Here is a 19624-nt window from a genome sequence, read left to right as displayed (position 1 = left end):
ATCCCTCTTGCCCCCCCCAGCTAGAGCCCCTTCCCTGCCCTGCCTGGGTGGGGGTGGAGGAGAGGGTTGTGAAAACTTGAGACGTATCCCCAGGTGGTTGCAAGTGGAACAGCTGTCAGGGAAACTCAGCGGAGGTGGTAGGAGGTCACCCTACAAGGACGGGGGTTGGCACTGGAGGTTCCTAGAAAAGACAACAAGACCCATCCTGGGGGTCAGGAGGGTGAATCCATCTGTAACAGGGTAGTTACCCTGCTCCTGCCCTAAAGGGCTTAAAACAGCCCAGAAGAAGGCTGTGGCTGGGGCAAGAAGCCTGGGCTGATTGGGGAAAGTGGGCTCAGCTGTGGCCATGCCCCAATCGGGCCCAGCTGGCCTGTATAAAGAGGCTGGGAGCCAGGAGCTCAACAGTCTCTCTCTTTACTCAGAGAGAGAAGGGCTTGGCTGCAGCGATCTAGAGACAGAGTAGAGCAGGGCTGGGGACAGGCTGAGGAGCTGGGCAGCTCCAGCCTGGAAAGCCCTTTATTCTCCCCTTGTTCCCTCCATGGGGTCTCTGGGTGTGAAATGAATAGGTACCTCCTTCCCAGCTGTCTTCCAGGCCCTGGGATGTCTTACAGTCTCACGCATGGGCACAGCCTGCAGCTGAGCCACCTGAGGGAGCAGTGGGGACAGGTCACCTCCCATCAAACTAAGCAGTGCTGGGTCTCAAAGAGGCTGAGAGGGAAGACCCTGCTCCCTCGTGGAGGTCAGAGCTATTTACTCCTTGGGGCGTGTGGGTCTCTTGGGGGAGAAATGGGATCCCCGATGCATAGCCTGGCTGGGAGCTTCGCCTGTCCCTGGATCCCAGTCCTGGGACAGAGACATCTCCATCAATGTGCCACCCTTGTTTTGTTCCTAGCAAGAGGCTCCCCAGAGACGTCCTCAAACCTGGACTCCTGAAAGTGTTTCTGGCAGAAGGCTCCAGCCCCTAAGCCATGAAGAGAGCATCATGCAATCTTGTTCACATGGCATCTCTGGTCTCCAGCTCCACTTCCTGCAGCAGAAGAAGCAAACCCTTCAGCTTCCAGAGTCCCGACTCTTTGAGCTCCTTCCAATCAGCAGTGGGGTTTCTCCAGCCCCCTCACCACACCTGTCAGCCTCTGAATGATGAAGGGCCTGAATGTCAGAGTCATCAGAACAAGCAAACCCCAGTTCCAGGCAGTGGGGTCTGTGTGTACTCAGCCCCTCTGGAAATCAGGTCTGAAATGGGGAGCAAGGACCCCGGCCCAGTAGGAGTGGGCAGAGCAGGCCTGTAACAGGGTGCTTTCCCCTGGACTGCAGAGCCTGGGGCCTAGCTAAACTGATTACAGAATGAGCCCTACCTGAGAGACATCATGTACCTCCCCCTAAAGAGCCAGACTTCAGTGTTGATACAGCCCAGCTGCGGTATCAACAGGAATGTGAACGAGGTAGAAAGTTCAGAACAGAAAGGAAAGTCTAGAGCGAAACTTGAGAAGAGAGGTAGAAAGTGCCCTGGGAAACCTGCAGCAAAGAGAAAGGAGCAGAGCTAGCTGTTGGGCACAGATCCTTGGGCTGCTACCAGTGTCAGGGTAGGACTGGATTCCCCTACTGGCCCCAAAGAAGTAGGCGTACACACACCCGGAGAGGGTTCCAAGGCCAGCAAGGGGGCTGCAGACTGAGAAAGAGCCCCAGGGATGGCAGAAGGACTTCTTTCTGTGGGAAGACCTCTTGGACGTTTAGTTAGAGACAAGCTCGCCCCAGAAGGGGAGACTAAAGGTGGTGACCTGGCCGGAGGCTGAGTTACCAGGCAGAGAAACTGCCATGGTGCTGGAGCGACCATCGATGGGGAATGCTAGCGTAGCGAGAGGGCTGTGATTCCGTGCCTGGACAAAAAGAACAGATGAGAGCGTACCTGGGCTGTGCTGAGAAGGTTAGCCCAGAAGAGCAGCGTGTGAGAAAGTGTACAAGCGTGGCCTAATGCCAAGATGGGGACAAGAGTGCTTTGTTTTGGATGCAGAGGAGCAGGCCATATCAAAAGACACGGCCTGCTTAGGAAATTGTTGAGTGGCAAAAGGAGGAGCCAGGGCCCCAAGAAGGCAGAAAGAAAGGAGAAGGTATCCTCTGACACAAACCCACGTGAGACAGGCAACGTGGAGGTGGTAGGGATGGCCGTGGACCTTGCAGACCCTCCACCAACACACCCTGTCAGGTGCTGCAGGGAGGTGAAGGACGAAATGGTTGGCACCGAGATGAAGCAGACTGAAGTAGGGACAAACACAAGGATGGAGCAGTCCATGGTGGGTCCTCAGACCCTGACGGAAAAGGTTTTGGGGGATGCAGCAGCAGCAGTAGCAGAAAGGCTACAGAAGAAGCTAAAGGCTTCAGAACAGGCTCTGCAAGCAGCTGTTAATGAGAATGAGCGGCTGTAGGAAGAGCATTGGGATACTGCAGAAGAGAAGGATTGCCTCGTAATTCTGGTGAGCGAGCTGGCAGGGGAGCTGGAGATGCTGAGTGCCCAGGCTGTAGAAGTGCGCAGCTGGAGACAGCGACGAGATGGTGAGGGATGAAGCTTGGACAAGAGTAGAACTTGCCCCTGGTTTGGACCAGATTTGAAGGAGGAGGGTATATATAACGGCCTGTTGGCTATAAAGCCTGGAGCTAGGCCAAATGGATTACATAGTGAGCTCCACCTGAGGGGAAAACTGCAGCAAAGGTACAGGAGCAGGCCTAGCTATTCAGTACAGGGTCTAGGGGCAGAACCTAGAATCCAGGGTAGGACTGGCTCTCCCATAGTCTCTAAGGAAGGGGACGTACAAGCCCATAGGAAGGGCTACCAAGGGCAGGCCAAGCCAAAGTCAGGCTGAGGAAGTGCCCCCAAGAGGGTGGAAGGCCTTGTTTCTGTTAAAGACATTTTTGAACTTTTAGTTTGGGATGAGTGCGACCCAAGAAGGAGTGGACTAAAGCACAGTCACCCGGCTGGAGGGCTGAGTTCCCAGTCAACAAACTGCCAGAGTGACTATTGGCGTGGGTCCTAGCCCAGCAAGAAAGCTGTGACACAAGGCCTGGCCAGAACCTAGCGGTGAGTAAACTCTGGTACAAGCCTGCTTGCATTATGGATGCAGCCTGATAATGGAGAGTGGTGGGGAGAATAGGGAGATGGGAGGGGCTGCTGAGGCTGAGTTGGGGAGGAAGCTGTGGGGCTGGGAGGGGATTAGAGATGAACTTACTGGACACTCACAGAAAGAGGGCACACCTCAGCCTGTTAGGTAGGCTGGAGACTCACACTTCACTTGAACACAGCACTGACGTGGTTTGGGAAGCGTAGTAACAAAGAACAGATTTAAGTGATACTAAGCAAGAGAAACAGAGCTTTTCCTATCCTTCGATCCCAGCCCTGGTACAGAGACCTAGTTCTCATCATGACATCCTTCTTTTATTCTCAGAGGATGTGTCCAGGATCCTGGAGACTGTTTCCTGCAGGACGTTTGAGTGGGGAAAGATCACTCATTGTCATAACCCAGGGGTCTTCAACCCAGGTCTGCAGGGTTCACAGGAGCAGCCACACTTCAGCCCTCCTCATGGAAGCCTGCTGACTACTGCGTAGCTAGGACCCATGAAGTCCAGCCCCAGTTTTAGGCTCCACCCCTGAGGCCCATTGGCAGAGTCTCAGAGCAGCTAATTGACCCCGAGGCCCTCCTTAAGCCAGCAGCATGGACAGGAAGCTATCTGAACACCCAAGCTCCTTCTTCTGAACCGTGTGCTACCTGTTCCTGCTCCTGCTCCCTCAACTGGATTTCCTGGCATCCAGACTCGGTGTGACTCCTGGCATCCGATTGCAATTTTGTCTTACTTTGGACCTTCCAGTATCCTGACCCAGCTGACTCTCGACTCCTGTCTTGTGAGAGTGGACTCTGGCTCTGACCATTAGGTCTGGCTGCCCCTGACCTGGCCGTGACACCGACTTTTGTACAGTTTTTCCAATGCCCTTTTCTGCTCTCCAGCACTGCTTCCTCCAGCAAGGCACACCAATCCCTTGGCTCCCAGAGTCCTAGTTGCCTGCTATTCCAGGGCTGAGGGGTAGTGCTGGTATTGCCCCCACCCCCCTCAGCTGCTTTTCCTATGGGAATCTCCCTAGAGCAGAGGAGAAATCTACTCTTCACTTAGAATCAGTCCCAGCAATAATTCCACCCACCCTGGCCTCAGCTGAGCTACTTTCTTAACCTGGGATCAGGGACCAGTTTTGAAATCCTTTGCTTCGGGGTGTAAGTGGGGGCAGAGGCTGATGCTCCAACAGTTTCCACTGGAGAACACCACCCTGTCTTTCTATGGTCTGACTAAGTCTCACTATGCATCCTGGAGCTGAACACCAGATGGGAGCTGACAGAATGTTCTTGGTGGGCCATGTTCTTGTGTGTGATGGAGCTGTGTGCCAGAAAGGGCCAGGAGCAAATGCTCCTCGCATGGCCAGGAACAGACTAAACAGCCTGCAATGCTAGGTGAGTCAAACCATGGCCACATATAGACACCTTGGGCCTCCATAACAACTCACTCCAACTTGAGCCATGACAGTGGTGACCTCTGCCAGCCCCTCTGTGGTGGGTCAGTATCATCTCTGTTAGCTGGGGCACAGGGTCAGAAAGCGACTGGCTGCAAGGTCACACACAACATCACTGACAGAGGCAGGACTGAAGCAGGGTCCTGAAACCAGTCCAGCTCCAACCACTAGACCACACCCACTTCCAAAGCCAGAGAACCCAGGAGCCCTGACTCCGACAGTCAGTCCTTAAATGACAAGAGCTGACTCCCTCCCTTTCAGGAAGCCATAGAAGGGACCTTCTAAAACTGGGGCTGGACTTCATGGGTCCTAGCTAAGCAGTAGTCAGCAGGCTTCCATGTGGAGGGCTGAAGTGTGGCTGCTCCTGTGAACCCTGCAGACCCGGGTTGAAGACCCCTGGCTTATGACAATGAGTGATCTTTCCCCGCTCAAACCTCCTGCAGGAAACAGTCTCCAGGATCCTGGACACATCCTCTGAGAATAAAAGAAGGATGTCATGATGAGAACTAGGTCTCTGTACCAGGGCTGGGATCGAAGGATAGGGAAAGCTCCCAGCCAGGCTATGTAGCAGGAGCCCCCTCTTTGTCACAAATGCCCCAAGTGCCCAGAAGAGTGAACAGTCCTTACCTCCAGGAGATGCATGGGAACTTTCATCTAAGTCTCAATGAGAAACACATTGCTTGGTTTGACAGGATGAAATCATTGTCCCCACTGCTTCTTGAGCTGGGCTAGTTGCAGGATACATCTGTGTGAGAGGCTGAGACAGAGCCTGGAAGACAGACGTGACAATCAGGGTCCTGGCACCCCAGGGGGAGAACAGAGGGTCTGAAACCAAAAGACTAAGCAATTAAATCAACTAATTCGATAGAGAATTATTGTACCATCCAGGGACATCAAGTAAGGTCTGTTAGGAACGCTGAGAACACACTGGTCAAGAATATTCTTGTGTGATGTAGGTCTGGGTGGGGTATAATGAGTTGTGTGTGTGTGCTGGAAACTGCTTCTTAAAATATGATTTGGCATCAGACTTGATAAACAAGTTTGGCTTAGAGACAGGAATGTGGCTTTATCTGTCTGGGTCAAGCTTTGCAAGCCATAGGCAATGAAAGTACATTGACATCGAAAGTAAACAAAGCAACCAAGCTAACACGCAGAAGCTTGGGGAGCACACCGGGGAACGGAGTCTGCACCCCAGGAAGCTTTCCTGGCTCTGGCACCACAGACAATGGACTTTGTGTAATAGAAGGGAAGCAAAAGACATTTGAGTTCTCCATCACGTAGGGAAGAGAGGGAACAGCACCTGGAGGGCTGGAGATGCTGGTAACTTGATGTTAGTCCGGAAACTGCTCTGGCCAAGATTGTAACTTGCTAAGATTCAATTTTAGACCACAAAGCGTGTTTTGTTTCATTTATAACCAAACTTATCTGTTTCTCTTGCTTAGTATCACTTAAATCTGTTCTTTGTTACTACGCTTCCCAAACCACGTCAGTGCTGTGTTCAAGTGAAGTGTGAGTCTCCAGCCTACCTAACGGGCTGAGGTGTGCCCTGTCTCTTTCTGTGAGTGTCCAGTAAGTTCATCTTTAATCCCCTCTCAGCCCCACAGCTTCCTCCTTACCTCAGCCTCAGCAGCCCCTCCCATCTCCCTATTCTCCCCACCACTCTCCATTATCAGGCTGTATCCATAATGCAAGCAGGCTTGTACCAGAATTTACTCACCGCTAGGTTCTGGCCAGGCCTTGTGTCACAGCTTTCTTGCTGGGCTAGGACCCACGCCGATAGTCACTCTGGCAGTTTGTTGACTGGGAACTCAGCCCTCCAGCCGGGTGACTGTTCTTTAGTCCGCTCTTTCTTGGGTCGCACTCATCCCAAACTAAAAGTTTCTGTTAGACATTTTTGAACAAGGCCTTCTGCCCTCTTGGGGGCACTTCCTCAGCCTGACTTCGGCTTGGCCTGCCCTTGGTAGCCCTTTCTATGGCCTTATACGTCCCCTTCCTTAGAGACTATGGGAGAACCAGTCCTACCCTGCATTCTAGGTTCTGCCCCTAGGCCCTGTACTGAACAACTAGACCTGCTCCTGTACCTTTGCTGCTGTTTTTCCCTCAGGTGGAGCTCACTATGTAATCCATTTGGCCTAGCTCCAGGCTTTATAGCCAACAGTCCGTTATATATACCCTCCTCCTTCAAATCTGGTCCAAACCAGGGGCAAGTTCTACTCTTGTCCAAGCTTCATCCCTCACCATCTTGTCGCTGTCACCAGCTGCACACTTCTACAGCCTGGGCACTCAGCGTCTCCAGCTCCCCTGCCAGCTCGCTCACCAGAATTAAGAGGCAATCCTTCTCTTCTGCAGTATCCCAATGCTCTTCCTACAGCCGCTCATTCTCATTAACAGCTGCTTGCAGAGCCTGTTCTGAAGCCTTTAGCTTCTTCTGTAGCCTTTCTGCTACTGCTGCTGCTGCATCCCCCAAAACCTTTTCCGTCAGGGTCTGAGGACCCACCATGGACTGCTCCACCCTTGTGTTTGTCCCCACTTCAGTCTGCTTCATCTCGGTGCCAACCATTTCGTCCTTCACCTCCCTGCAGCACCTGACAGGGTGTGTTGGTGGAGGGTCTGCAAGGTCCACGGCCATCCCTACCACCTCCACGTTGCCTGTCTCACGTGGGTTTGTGTCAGAAGATACCTTCTCCTTTCTTTCTGCCTTCTTGGGGCCCTGGCCAAGAGCAGATGCTCCTTGCATGGCCAGGAACAGAGTAAACAGCCTGCAATGCTAGGTGAGTCAAACCATGGCCACATATAGACACCTTGGGCATCCATAACAACTCACTCCAACTTGAGCCATGACAGTGGTGACCTCTGCCAGCCCCTCTGAGGTGGGTCAGTATCATCTCTGTTAGCTGGGGCAAAGGGTGAGAATGCGACTGGCTGCAAGGTCACACACAACGTCACTGACAGAGGCAGGACTGAAGCACAGTCCTGATACCAGTCCAGCTCCAACCACTAGACCACACCCACTTCCAAAGCCTGAGAACCCAGGAGCCCTGACTCTGACAGCCAGCCAGTCCGTCAGTCTGCTCAAGGGCAAATGCAGCCATCCAAAGAAGTGAAGAACGGAAGTGAAATAGCAAAGCTGGACCGTCCCCTGAGCTGCTGCAATCAAGTGAGCACAGCTGGGGAGGGAAGAGGGAGAATTTGAAGGTGGCTGGTGGCTGTAGGGAGGAAAAGCAGTTTGGGAGCCAGGAGAGTAGAAATAAATAGTTAATGATGACTACTGCTGGCTTTGTCTTGTGTGGTGAAGGGTTTATAATGGGTCTCTTTACTGTTGCACTAAACTTTAAAATAGCTGTGTATGATGAAAGGGCAGGTTTATAAAGTTAAGAGGTCACACTAGGAGCTTGAAGTCTCAGATTCTGTCACTATTGCCTTCTTCTACCAGCTGATCTCAAATCCCTGAGGTGGTAGCAGTAGTGAGCTCTTGTTCTTTATTTCTGGACTAGCCACAAGAAAAAGGACACGCTACATGTGGCCAAGGAAATAGAGAGGCATGGGGGTCACTTGCAGAGTTGGCTGTTAATGCAGCTCTTGTGGGGGAGCACGGCAGATTTTGATTTGGGGGGGGGGGGCAATTTATCCATGATTCCAGGGTGTCACCATGCCTCCATAGGTCACAACTGAGAATACCAAATTCAGGACAAACTGCTGAGAAAGAGGGCAGACGCCCCCCAAAACTGGTGGCTATTCTTCCATGAGGTATACCAAACCAGCAACAAAAGTTAACTTCTGTCTCACCACACTGGCTAACAAGAAGTCAGAAATGCAGCCTCCTTAGGTATTCCAATCCTGCATTCAACACCCAGACACTGGACTTAATGATGAGTGGTTATTTAAAACCAATTTCATCAAAGAAAAGGGTTCTTCTGATCCCAAAGGACCAGCCACATACCCAGGTCAATATATAACTCAGATCTTACCCAACAATCACGCTGTTGCAGTCCTTTAGTATCTAATATCTAAAGTTTATTTATAAAAAAGAAAGCAAGAGGTGAGAGTTAAAATTGGTTAAAGGAATCCAATACGTACAATAATTGCAAAGTTCTTGAATCAGGCTTGTAGCAGTGATGGAATAAACTGCTGGCTTGTTAAGTCTCTGATTGCTTGCAAATCATTGGAAGGTCCTCAGTCCCTTGGTTAGAATGCTGCCATTAATATAAATCCATAGTCCAGAGGTTTGAGCAGGAAAGAGGCAAAATGGAGATGTTTCCAGGGCCTTTTAAAATTTCTGCCAGGTGGAGGGAAACCCATTGTTTCAAACAAAGCCCTCAGCACAGCTAATGGAAAATCACAGGTAACAAGATGGGGTTTGGAGTCACATGAGCAAGTCACGTGACCATTCATGCTTCGCTTAGTCATAGTTAGGACGTTCACAGGAAAGTCCATGAAGTGTAGATAGGTGTCTTCCATGGTCCATTGAGAGTTAAGTATACCTGGATGAGCCATTTAACTTGAATAGTCCCTTCCAGATGTGCAGGCTAAATACTTTGTGGGTTTTACCACAGAAGCAAACATTTGGAATACAGGTCCATAGTTCATAGTCATAACTTCAGATACAAAAATGATACATGCATACAAATAGCATAATCATATTCAACAAATCATAACCTTTCCGTAGACACCTTACTTGACATTCTTTGTGCAAGATTTGTTTCAATTATATAACAGTGGTAGCAACAATGATCTACATGGTTATATTTTAATTAGATAAAGTCACAGAGGGGCTATTTAAGCACCTGAAAGCACTAAGGTTTTTTTGCAGATAACTTAGTAATTAGCTGACAGGAGCGCTGTATCTAATTCCTATATAAAAGAAAGAAAATTAAATAAATATTAGACCCAATGAGCTCTAATACTAACATGTTCTGACATGTCACTTAAGGGACACTGGTTAAAATTTAATGTATATTCTTACTTTGTTCTTAACTCTGCAGAGAGAGAGAGACCCCATCAGGATTCCTGGGATCTGTCCCAGCTCTGGGAGAGGAGTGGGGTCTAGTGGGTTATAGTGGGACATACACCTGGGTTCTATATAAGAACATCAGAATGGCCATACGGGGTCAGACCAATGGTCCATCTAGCCCGGTATCCTGTTTTCCGACAGTGGCCAATACCAGGTGCTTCAGAGAGAATGAACAGAACAGGCAATCATCAGGTGATTCATCCCCTGTCGCCCGCTCCCAGCTAGTGGCAAACAGAGGCTAGGGACATGCAGAATATGGTGGTGTATCCTTGCCCGTCCTGGCTAATAGCCATTGATGGACCTATTCTCCATCAACTTATCTAGTTCTTCTTTGAACCCTGTTATAGTTTTGGCCTTCATAACATCCCCTGGCAAAGAGTTCCACGGGTTGACTGTGAAGAAATATTTTCTTTTGTTTGTTTTAAATCTGCTGCCTAGTAATTACATTGGGTGACTCCTAGTTCTTGTATGATATGAAGATGTAAATAACATTTCCTTATTTACTTTCTCCACACCATTCATGATTTTATAGACCTCTATCATATCCCCCCTTAGTCATCTCTTTTCTATGCTGAAAAGTCCCAGGCTTATTAATCTCTCCTCATACAGAAGCTGTTCCATACCCCTAATAATTTCTGTTGCCCTTCTCTCTATCTTTTCCAAATCCAATATATCTTTTCTGAGATGGGGTGACCAGATCTGCACACAATATTCAAGACGTAGACGTACCATGGATTTAGATAGGGGCAATATGATATTTTCTGTCTTATTAGCTATCCCTTTCCTAATGATTCTCAACCTTCGGTTCACTTTTTTGATTACCACTGCACATTAAGCAGATGTTTTCAGAGAACTATCCACAATGACTCCAAGATGTCTTTCTTGATAGGTAACAGCTAATTTAGATCCCATCGTTTTGTATGTATACTCAGGATTATATTTTGGCATGTGCATTACTTTGCATTTATCAACACTGAATTTCATTTGCCATTGAGTTGCCTAGTCACCCATTTTTGTGAGATCCCTTTGCAACCCTCTGCAGTCAGCTTTGGAGTTAACTACCTTGAGTAATTTTATATCATCTGCAAATTTTGCCACCTTGCTCTTTATCCCTTTTTCCAGATCATTGAGGAATATGTTGAACAGCACTGGTCCCAGTACAGACCCCTGAGGGACACCACTATTTACCTCTCCCAGTCTGAAAACTGATAATTTATTCCTACTCTTTATTTCGGATTTGTTCATTGGAGTGCCTCAGAGCTTCAAAGGAGCTAGGCGGCATCTGGCCTCTCTCCCTACACCCAGCAGTCCAGAAGAAGCTGTTTGCAGCCATGTCAGGTGTCCTCTCCTGCCACACTCACATGTGGGAGACTAATGCAGTCACAGTCTGGGTGCTATGCATTCCTCTGGGCTGGGACAAGCAGGAGGACTTGAGCTGCAATGGATCCTCCTGTGCACGGGCTGAGTGGGCAACCTCTCTACTGCTCTGTCTGGTTTTCAGCCCACATGCAGCAGCCGAGGGCTAAGGAGGAGGTGATGGACTTACCCCAAAGGTGGGTGTGGGAAGAAGCAGAGTGAAGAGGTGATCAGAGAGCCATCCCAAAGCATTCCTCCTAGAGTCACTCCAACAACCGCCTGGCTCCTTCCTGCCGTAGGCCGCAGCCCCTAGGTTCCACGGGGAATTTCTAAATCAACCCTCTAGAAAGCTGCTTCTGGCTCTCTACAAACTCTTACACATCTCTGTCATGAGAGGTAAAGAATAAGGTCCTGCCTCCCGCAACTGCTCGTGGGTATTCTCTCGGAGCAATCAGTGCAGGGATTTATCCCTCTCTACAAACTGATCACTTTCCATGGTGCATCAAGAAGCTGCACACCCCTTGGCAGCTCTGTTTAGAGCAACGTTAACTCCCACAGGGATTTCTGCTCTAAATGCTCCGACTCTGAGGGAAGTATTCTCCAGTCCAGGCTCTGCTATTCTGATGCTGCAGAGCTGATACGGAAGGCTAGAGGGTTCCTGGCGAGCATGCTGGTATGCCAGTAATCCCATGCTGCCTCAGCCCTGGGGACAAATTATCTTTCTCCCATGGCACCTTCCAATGGAGGGAAGAACGTTACATGTGAGTCGGAGTCTCTCCCTGGCTTACAGATAACCCGAGATGACCTGGGCCTGCCAATAGTGGCGGCGGGGAGGGGAGGGGCAGAATGAGGGCAGTTGGCTTCAGCAGTGTTACTGAGCATGCGCAGTCCATGTGAGCATGCTGAGTTCAAGCCAAGCAGCATGTCTGGGGTGAGAATAGGGGTGGGGAGGCACATGCGTCCACATGCTCTCTCCCGCATGCATTTCCTCTGCAGATAACCCTCCTGCAAAAACAAAAGTGTGTACTCAGGGGAATGCTGATATGTGTTGTAGGTGTCCTACAAGGTATTTCACTCATGAAGATAAGCACCACTTCTGTTAGCACCTGTGATTAAGGAAGGGGTGGGGGGGAGCTCCCATTTATTGACACCCAGCCAGGCAGTTAGCTATAAAATCCCTATTAGTAGCTGTTCTCTACTTGCTTTACCTGCAAAGGGTTAAAAGTCTCACTGCTAAGCACAGGTAAAAGGAAGTGAGTGGGCACCTGACCAAAAGAGCCAAAGGGAAGGCTAGAACTTTTTAAAATTGAGAAAAACTTCCCTTTTGTCTGTCTGTTGTTGTTCTCCCAGGGAGAAGGGGACAGGGGAGCAGTTATGTTGTAAGAAGCTTTGGCCAGGTATGAAAAACCATCAGTATCATACCTAAAAACTACTTTTGAAATCCCAGATATGTAAGGAGATCAGGAAATGTCTAGGAAGATGCGATTAGGTTTCTCTCTTTGATTTCTTTATGGCTTTGTGGATTCCTCTGTGGTAATCCCAGGTGCTTTTGTTTTGCTTGTTTTGCTGATTGGTAGAGGGAGATGGGAAGAGCTCTTAGAGGAGAAGCTCTTAGAGGGGTCACATTCCACCCCTTGCTTCCGGTCATGTGTCCATCTTGACCCGGGAACTAATAGCCATAGGGTCAGGTCTTAGGGTGGCAGGTGAGAGGGGTCTGAAAGGCCAGGGGGCAGCACCAATGTTTGATTGATGGTAGGCTACCTTATACTACTTGCCTCTTCTCGTCACTTGGCCCTCCAGCCAGGCCAGTTCCAAGCTTCTTCCTTTCTGGGGTAGTCCATAAACAAAAGCCAGGGAATTAAGACCCAACTGTTTAGTACGCATGAGGGGGAAATCACAGAATCATAGAATATTAGGGTTGGAAGAGACCTCAGGAGGTCATGTAGTCCAATCCCCTGCTCAAAGCAGGACCAACACCAACTAAATCCTCGCAGCCAGGGCTTTATCAAGCTGGCCCTTAAAAACCTCTAAGGATGGAGATTCCATCATCTCCCTAGGTAACCCATTAGAGTGCTTCACCTCCCTCCTAGTTAAATAGTGTTTCCTAATGTAACCCTTCTGCCCGTTTGAGTTGGCAGCAACAAGGGCCGGGTTCAGTATCTAGTTTCAATAACACAATGCAAAACCGGTTCGAGCCCCCACCCACTGATCTGGGACAATTAAATACCACCCCCCAGGTGCCTCTAAGAGGCAATACTTCCCCTCTCACAAGCACGGAGTTTGAGTGTAGCAAAATCCTTTTAATAAAGGGGGGAAACAATGCGGCATTATGTTGGGGAAACACCACAAACAGGATTCATAACACAAACCATGAGCAAAAGACCCGCGCCCCGACCAAGTAAGTTTGGCAGTACCCTTTTCCCCTCAGGGTCTTAAGTCCAGCAACAACAAAAAATCACCCAAAAGTCCAACAACCCAAAAGTCTCTGTCCCTGGTCAGTGCAGCCCCAGAGTTCAAAAATATATCTACAGAGTTTTACCTCCCTGCCTGAGGCGGGGGGCAGCAGTGTTAAGGGACACCTTACGTGGTCCAAGGCCAACTGCCCCGCCTCTCCATGGGGTTCTGCTGCAGCCTTCACTGTGAGCCACTCCACCAGCTGCTCCACTCTGCCAGCTGTCCCGTGAGCCACTCCAGTCGTCCCACAAACTACTCCGCTCTGCCAGGTGTTCCTCAAGCCGCTCCAGTCATCCCGCAAACTGCGCTGCCAGCTGCTCAGCAACATATCTTCAGGTTCCCCCACAGCACTCAGTGATTTCAGTTCTCAGTAATTTTAGCTCTTTAGTGATTTCAGTTTCTAGTAGGGGAGCCTCAGTGCTGGTGCACCATTGGCCCAAAGTGAATTCAGCTCAGCAGCCTGTAACTAGACTCCTAATAGAATTAAAATTAGCTCTGTAAAAAGCAACAGAGAGGCCTGTGGCGCCTTTAAGACTAACAAATGTATTGGAGCATAAGCTTTCATGGGTGAATACCCACTTCATCAGACGCATTTCATATTCACCCACAAAAGCTTATGCACCAATACATTTGTTAGTCTTAAAGGTGCCACAGGACTCTCAGTTGCTTTTTACAGATCCAAACTAACACAGCTACCCCTCTGAAAATTAGCTCTGATATTCCACAGTAGAGAGAGCAGGAGTTGCAATTGATATTTCAGATCCATACCATCAGGTACAAATACCTGTCCCCAACCTCTCTCTAGTCACTGGGTTTTGGAACCCATGTCCCTTTTCTAGCGAGTGCTACTTAATTGATGACGAGTCCATCTGTCATAAAACAGTTTCATTGTCCTTGATTCACATAATCAGGGTAACAACACTTTATTCTTCCTGCACCAATAACAGAGAAACTGGGGATCCCACAGCAGCCACCACTGAGAACAGCCTAGCTCCATCCTCTTTGGAACCCCGCTTCAGGTAGTTGAAGGCTGCTATCAAATCCCCCCTCACTCCTCTCTTCTGCAGACTAAATAACACCAGTTACCTCAGACTTTCCTCATAAGTCATGTGCCCCAGCCCCCTAATCATTTTTATTGCCCTCCGCTGGACTCTCCAATTTGTCCACATCCCTTCTGTAGTGGGGGGACCAAAACTGGATGCAATACTCCAGGTGTGGCCTCACCTGTGCCAAATAGAGGGGAATAATCGCGTCCCTCAATCTGCTGGCAATGCTCCTACTAATACAGCCCAATATGCCGTTGGCCTTCTTGGCAAGAAGGGCACACTGCTGACTCATATACAGCTTCTCATCCACTGTAATCCTCAGGTCCTCTTCTGCAGAACTGCTGCTTAGCCAGTTGGTCCTCAGCCTGTAGTGGTGCATGGGATTCTGCCTCCGTCTCTGGGTAAATCAGAAGCAGGGTCATTCTTCCCTCAGCGAGGGACCTTCAGGCAGTTGCTCAGAGACAGATCCTGCCTTCCCTCAAAGCCTGCAAGGTAGAGGTCCTTCCTCTGCCTGGTCTGCCCACAAATGAGCTGTTCTCCTCTCTTTTGAATGCTCCCCCAGTCTGTGCATCCCCTGCATGTGTTTTGGGGTGGGGCTGGCTGAGGCCAGGCCAGCTCCTTAGCCTCTTCTTGCCCAGTGTGGAGTTTGTAGTCCTCTTCACAAGTCCAAACAGAGGGAGAAAATCCCTTGAAGGTACAACTTTCCATACTGTTAATGGCTAACAAGCCTAGCTGGCCTGAGCGCCTCTTTTTGCAATTAGAGCTTTTTGTTATATCGGGTACATTGATCTAATGCTGCAGATGCATCTTTTGGGCAGCAAATTATTACCCTACCTAGCAGTGACAATGTGAATTTTGAATCCTTTTTTATCTTGGCTTCTCCTTAATTCCTTGGAAGGTGACTTTAGGTGATGCTTCATGGAGCAGGCATTCTTTTATCCTGTGTCATCCTCGCTTTTCTGTTGCCGGGCTTGGGAGGAGGGTTGGGGAGAATCCACTCAGTGGCCTGCAGTAGGATGTCTTCTAATCCAAAAGTTTGTTAATTTTCATCCTGATTTCCTTCCGCTCCTGGAAGGCGTAGTTCAGACTTTTTCAGCGAGCGTGAATTCTAGATGACTTTTTCAGATTTTTGGGTAGAAAGAACTTTTGTAGACCACCCTCCCCCTGGCCCAAGTAGCTTACTAAACCATTGCATCATTGATATGCTGTGCACACACCATTTCCCTGAATAGCTGCTCTGCGTACTATGATGGGATCCCACCATACGTCTTGAAAATTACTAGGTTTTCCAATATTTCTGAAATATTTTGGGTTTCCCCTGCCACAAAGTCAGAGCCAGTATTAGTAAATATCCCCAAAACACGACTTCAGGCAACCCTGCATTAGCCAGATCCAGCTTCTTAATTTTTTTGTATTGGTTTAAAGTAAAATCAACAGATTGACACACACTCAACTTGTGGAACTCTTTGCCAGAGGCTGTTGTGAAAGTCAAGACTATAATAGGGTTCAAAAAAATAACTAGATAAATTCATAGAGGATAGGTCCATCAATGGCTATTAGCCAGATTAGGCAGGAATGGTGTCCCTATCCTCTGTTTGCCAGAAGCTGGGGCTGGGCCACAGGGGATGGATCACTTGATGATTACCTGTTCTGTTTATTCCCTCTAGGACACCTGGCATTGGTCACTGTCAGAAGACAGGATACTGGGCTAGATGGACCTTTGGTCTGACTTAGTATGGAAGTTCTTATGTAAAATCAGTGTTACTCACACACCTGCATGGGGTGGGCCTGTTCGTGTGTGAAACTTCCAAGGACAGAAGTGAGATGGAGTGTACATGAGAATTTATGAAAGAGAGATATAGAAGCATTCCACAGTATTGCAAATCATGGCCTTGTGGATAGACAGAAAGCAAAGTGAGGGATTCTTTCTCCCCCACTCCACCTCCGCGGACGGGTAGTACACAAAATATAGCCTCTGTTTCATTCTATTGGAAGACACTTGCACACCTGCTGGGCCAATCCTGCTGCTTGGGACGTCGGGTACTACAAGTGGCCAGCAGGGGGCCAGAAGGAGGAGGACCATGCAGGAGCTTTTGGAGATGGGGAGGAGCAAAAAGCACCTTGCTTTCAAAATTACCAAGGAGGAGAGGGACACGGTCCATGAAGAGAGACTGCTCCAGGGGTTCCTGGATGAAGAGAGCGGGGGGCAGGGAGCAGGACCGATTGCTCAGGGAGAGAATTTTGGATATGTGGGCCAGCAAGGTGGTTCATCCAGTTCATGTCACAGCACCAGCATCAGTGCATGGACCAGCTGCAATGTCTGCAGGTGTGCAGGTCCATGTAGACATGACAGTGAAATGGTGTTCCTGGTACTGGTCACAGGGTGGAGTTTGTGGCAGGGTCAGTGAGCAAAATTACAGATAGGGTTTCTGTTCCAAGCTATTGACAGTTGTGTTTCTGAGAGAAAGATCCTCTAAGCCCTGTCCAAGAGATGTACGCCTGTCTCCAAGAGCAGTGAGGTGGCAAAGCACATACTGATTTATGCCATATACTGCCCTGAACTCTCCAGTTCCCTGATGAATGTTCTTCTGACACTTAATAGCTTGTATATTTTTGCTGTAGCAATTATTCAGATGTTCAGCCAAATCGGCCAGGTCCCACTCCCACGTAGTTCTTCACTTTCCCCCTCTCTGAAGTGGGGAGAATCCTGACTCATATTCAGAAAGTGTTTGATCCTCTGCTCTGGCTTTCCAAGTCCCTGCCCTCCTTGCCCAACCCTGGCCTCTGCCCTATTCCCCAAACTTCCATGCCCATGTTCGTGCCTGTCTCACCCCCAACCTGCAAGGTTTCATACACAGTCTCCTGCCAGTAAACAGAAGCTGACCCTGGCTCTGGAGCTGCAATCATAGGTGCCAACTCTATGGGTGCTCCGGGGCTGGAGCACCCATGGGGGAAAATGGTGGGTGCTTAGCGCCCACCCCCATCAGCACCTCTCCCGCCCATCAGCGGGCCCTGCAGATCAGTGCCTCCCCGCCCTCCCCACGTCTCCCATCCACCGTGAACAGCTGTTTTGCAGTGTGCAGGAGGCTGGGAGGGGAGGACACGGCGTGATCATGGGAGGGGGAAGCGGAATGGGGGTGGGGCCGGGGCCTTGAGGGAACGGATGGAGTGGAGGTGGGGCCTGGGGCGGAGCCGAGGGTCGAGCACACCCTAGCACTTTGAAAAGTCATCGCCTGTGGCTGCAATCGTATATCCTGAGCACTGTCCTGTACCATGTTCACCCTCTACAAGTAGATCATCAACTTCCATCTCTGTCCCAAGTGCAAGGTGACCTGAAGTTAAAGGACATGGAGAAGAAGGAAACCTCTACTTGGACTGTGACTGAAGGTGGAGTAGAGAGACCAGGAGAACCAGGGCTAGGGCCCAGGATTGGCTATCAGAAAACCTGCCATTTTCTACTCCTGGCTTTTTGACCATGAGTGAATCTCTTTGTCGCTGCGTGCCTCAGTTTCCCCAACCATAAAATAGAGCTAATCAAGGTTTCATTTATTAATCTCATTTTACAGGGTGGGAGACTGAGACACAGTTGGGGCCTATCTACACTCTACGTCTATAGCCCATTTATAAGCTGCTGACTCCCACATGTTGTTCAGAGCATATCGACAACACAACTCCTAAACATGTGTTTGTTCTGTGCTTAGCTCCTATGGAACAGCTGGGCTGGACGGCCTTTTCTCACTATGCTGTGGGGAGCAGTTACTGGGCACTAGGGATCTGAAGAGGCTCTCAAGGACTAATTCTTGAAAATAATTGTTATCAATGAACTGGAAGCCAATATAAAATCACTGCTGATAACATTGATGGGTGACAAAATACTGGCAGAGAGGTAATTACTGATGAGAACAGGGCAGTGATACAGAGCGATCTGGATCCCTGGAAAGCTGGACCCATTCAAACAAAACAAGTTTGAACCGAGCCAAATGCAAGGTCCTATACCTAGCAACAAGCCATGCCGGCTACACCTACAGAATGGGGAAGTGTATCCAGGAAGGCAGTGACTCTGAAGGGGATTTAGGGGCCATACTGGGCAAACCAGTCAACATGAGCTCCCAGTGTGATGCCACAGAGAGTAGCTCAAACATCCAATGTGGCTGGCCAGGGACAGGATATCAGCACTGCAGGGGAGGGGTGGGTGTGGCAGTGACATCACAAAGGCCTTTTGCAGGACCTCAGCCTATTGGTAAGAGGTGGTGACCTCACAGAGAGATGCTGACATCAGCCGGGCAGGACGGGGCACAGGGCCAGGGAAACCTCGGAGACCCCTGTTGCTTTGTTTCAGCAAGTCTCCTTCTCGAGGTCTCTCCTTGAGGACTGAAAGAGTATTAGGGTTCACGTACATGAGCGCAAAAAGGAACCTCTTTCAAGTTTTCTCCTTTCCTTTTACTGATTTTACGAGAAAACAGACGTCCCTGTTTTGAAGGTAAGACCTCCAAGAGGTTTGGAACCTGTTCAGTCTGATCCTTCTGGTGCCGGCTTAATTCTAGGCATGGAAAACACTAACTTAAGGTGGCAGAATTTTATTTCCCACCCAGGACTATTTCCCCACCCTTAGAATCACTAGGGACACTGGGGTTTGTCGTTTTTGTTTTCCCTTTTCCTCCCTTTCTCTTCTTCTCTTGCTTCTTTTGTCCTTTCCCCTGTTCCCCTCCCACCACCAGGAGGGGTGTGTGTCGGGAAGATGGGGGTTGCTCTGCAGCTTCCATTGTGGGAGGCCCACCCAAAAAGATGGGGCTCTAACAGTCACATGGGCCATCCTTTAGGCTCTTTGGTGAGAATCCTCAGTCTCTACCCTGATTGGCTAAGTAGGGGGCTATTGTCAGGGAGGAGACTCAGATCCTTGTTGTTCTCTTTTAAGACCAAGTAAATAAGTCAGAACCAATGATATGTTTGACTAATTTTGCTGCTTCTCTGCATTAATTGTCTCTGAGGAGTGGATGAGTCTCTCTAACATTCCAGTTCTCCTAAAATACTTGCTGAATAATTATTATGAACAATTGTTGGTTTGTAGTTCCTTTCAGAACACTTTATTAAGGTCATTCAATGTATGAAATTCAAGATGTGATGGTTAATTTGAAAGTCAGGACTCTTGGGTCCTATTCCCAACTCTGCCACTGACTGGCTGTGAGACCTAAGATGAGTCACTTCTCC

Source organism: Malaclemys terrapin, chromosome 2, assembly GCF_027887155.1.
Source record: "Malaclemys terrapin pileata isolate rMalTer1 chromosome 2, rMalTer1.hap1, whole genome shotgun sequence".
In the NCBI taxonomy this organism is placed as follows: Eukaryota; Metazoa; Chordata; order Testudines; family Emydidae; genus Malaclemys; species Malaclemys terrapin.
Note: the sequence above shows the minus strand (reverse complement) of the source record.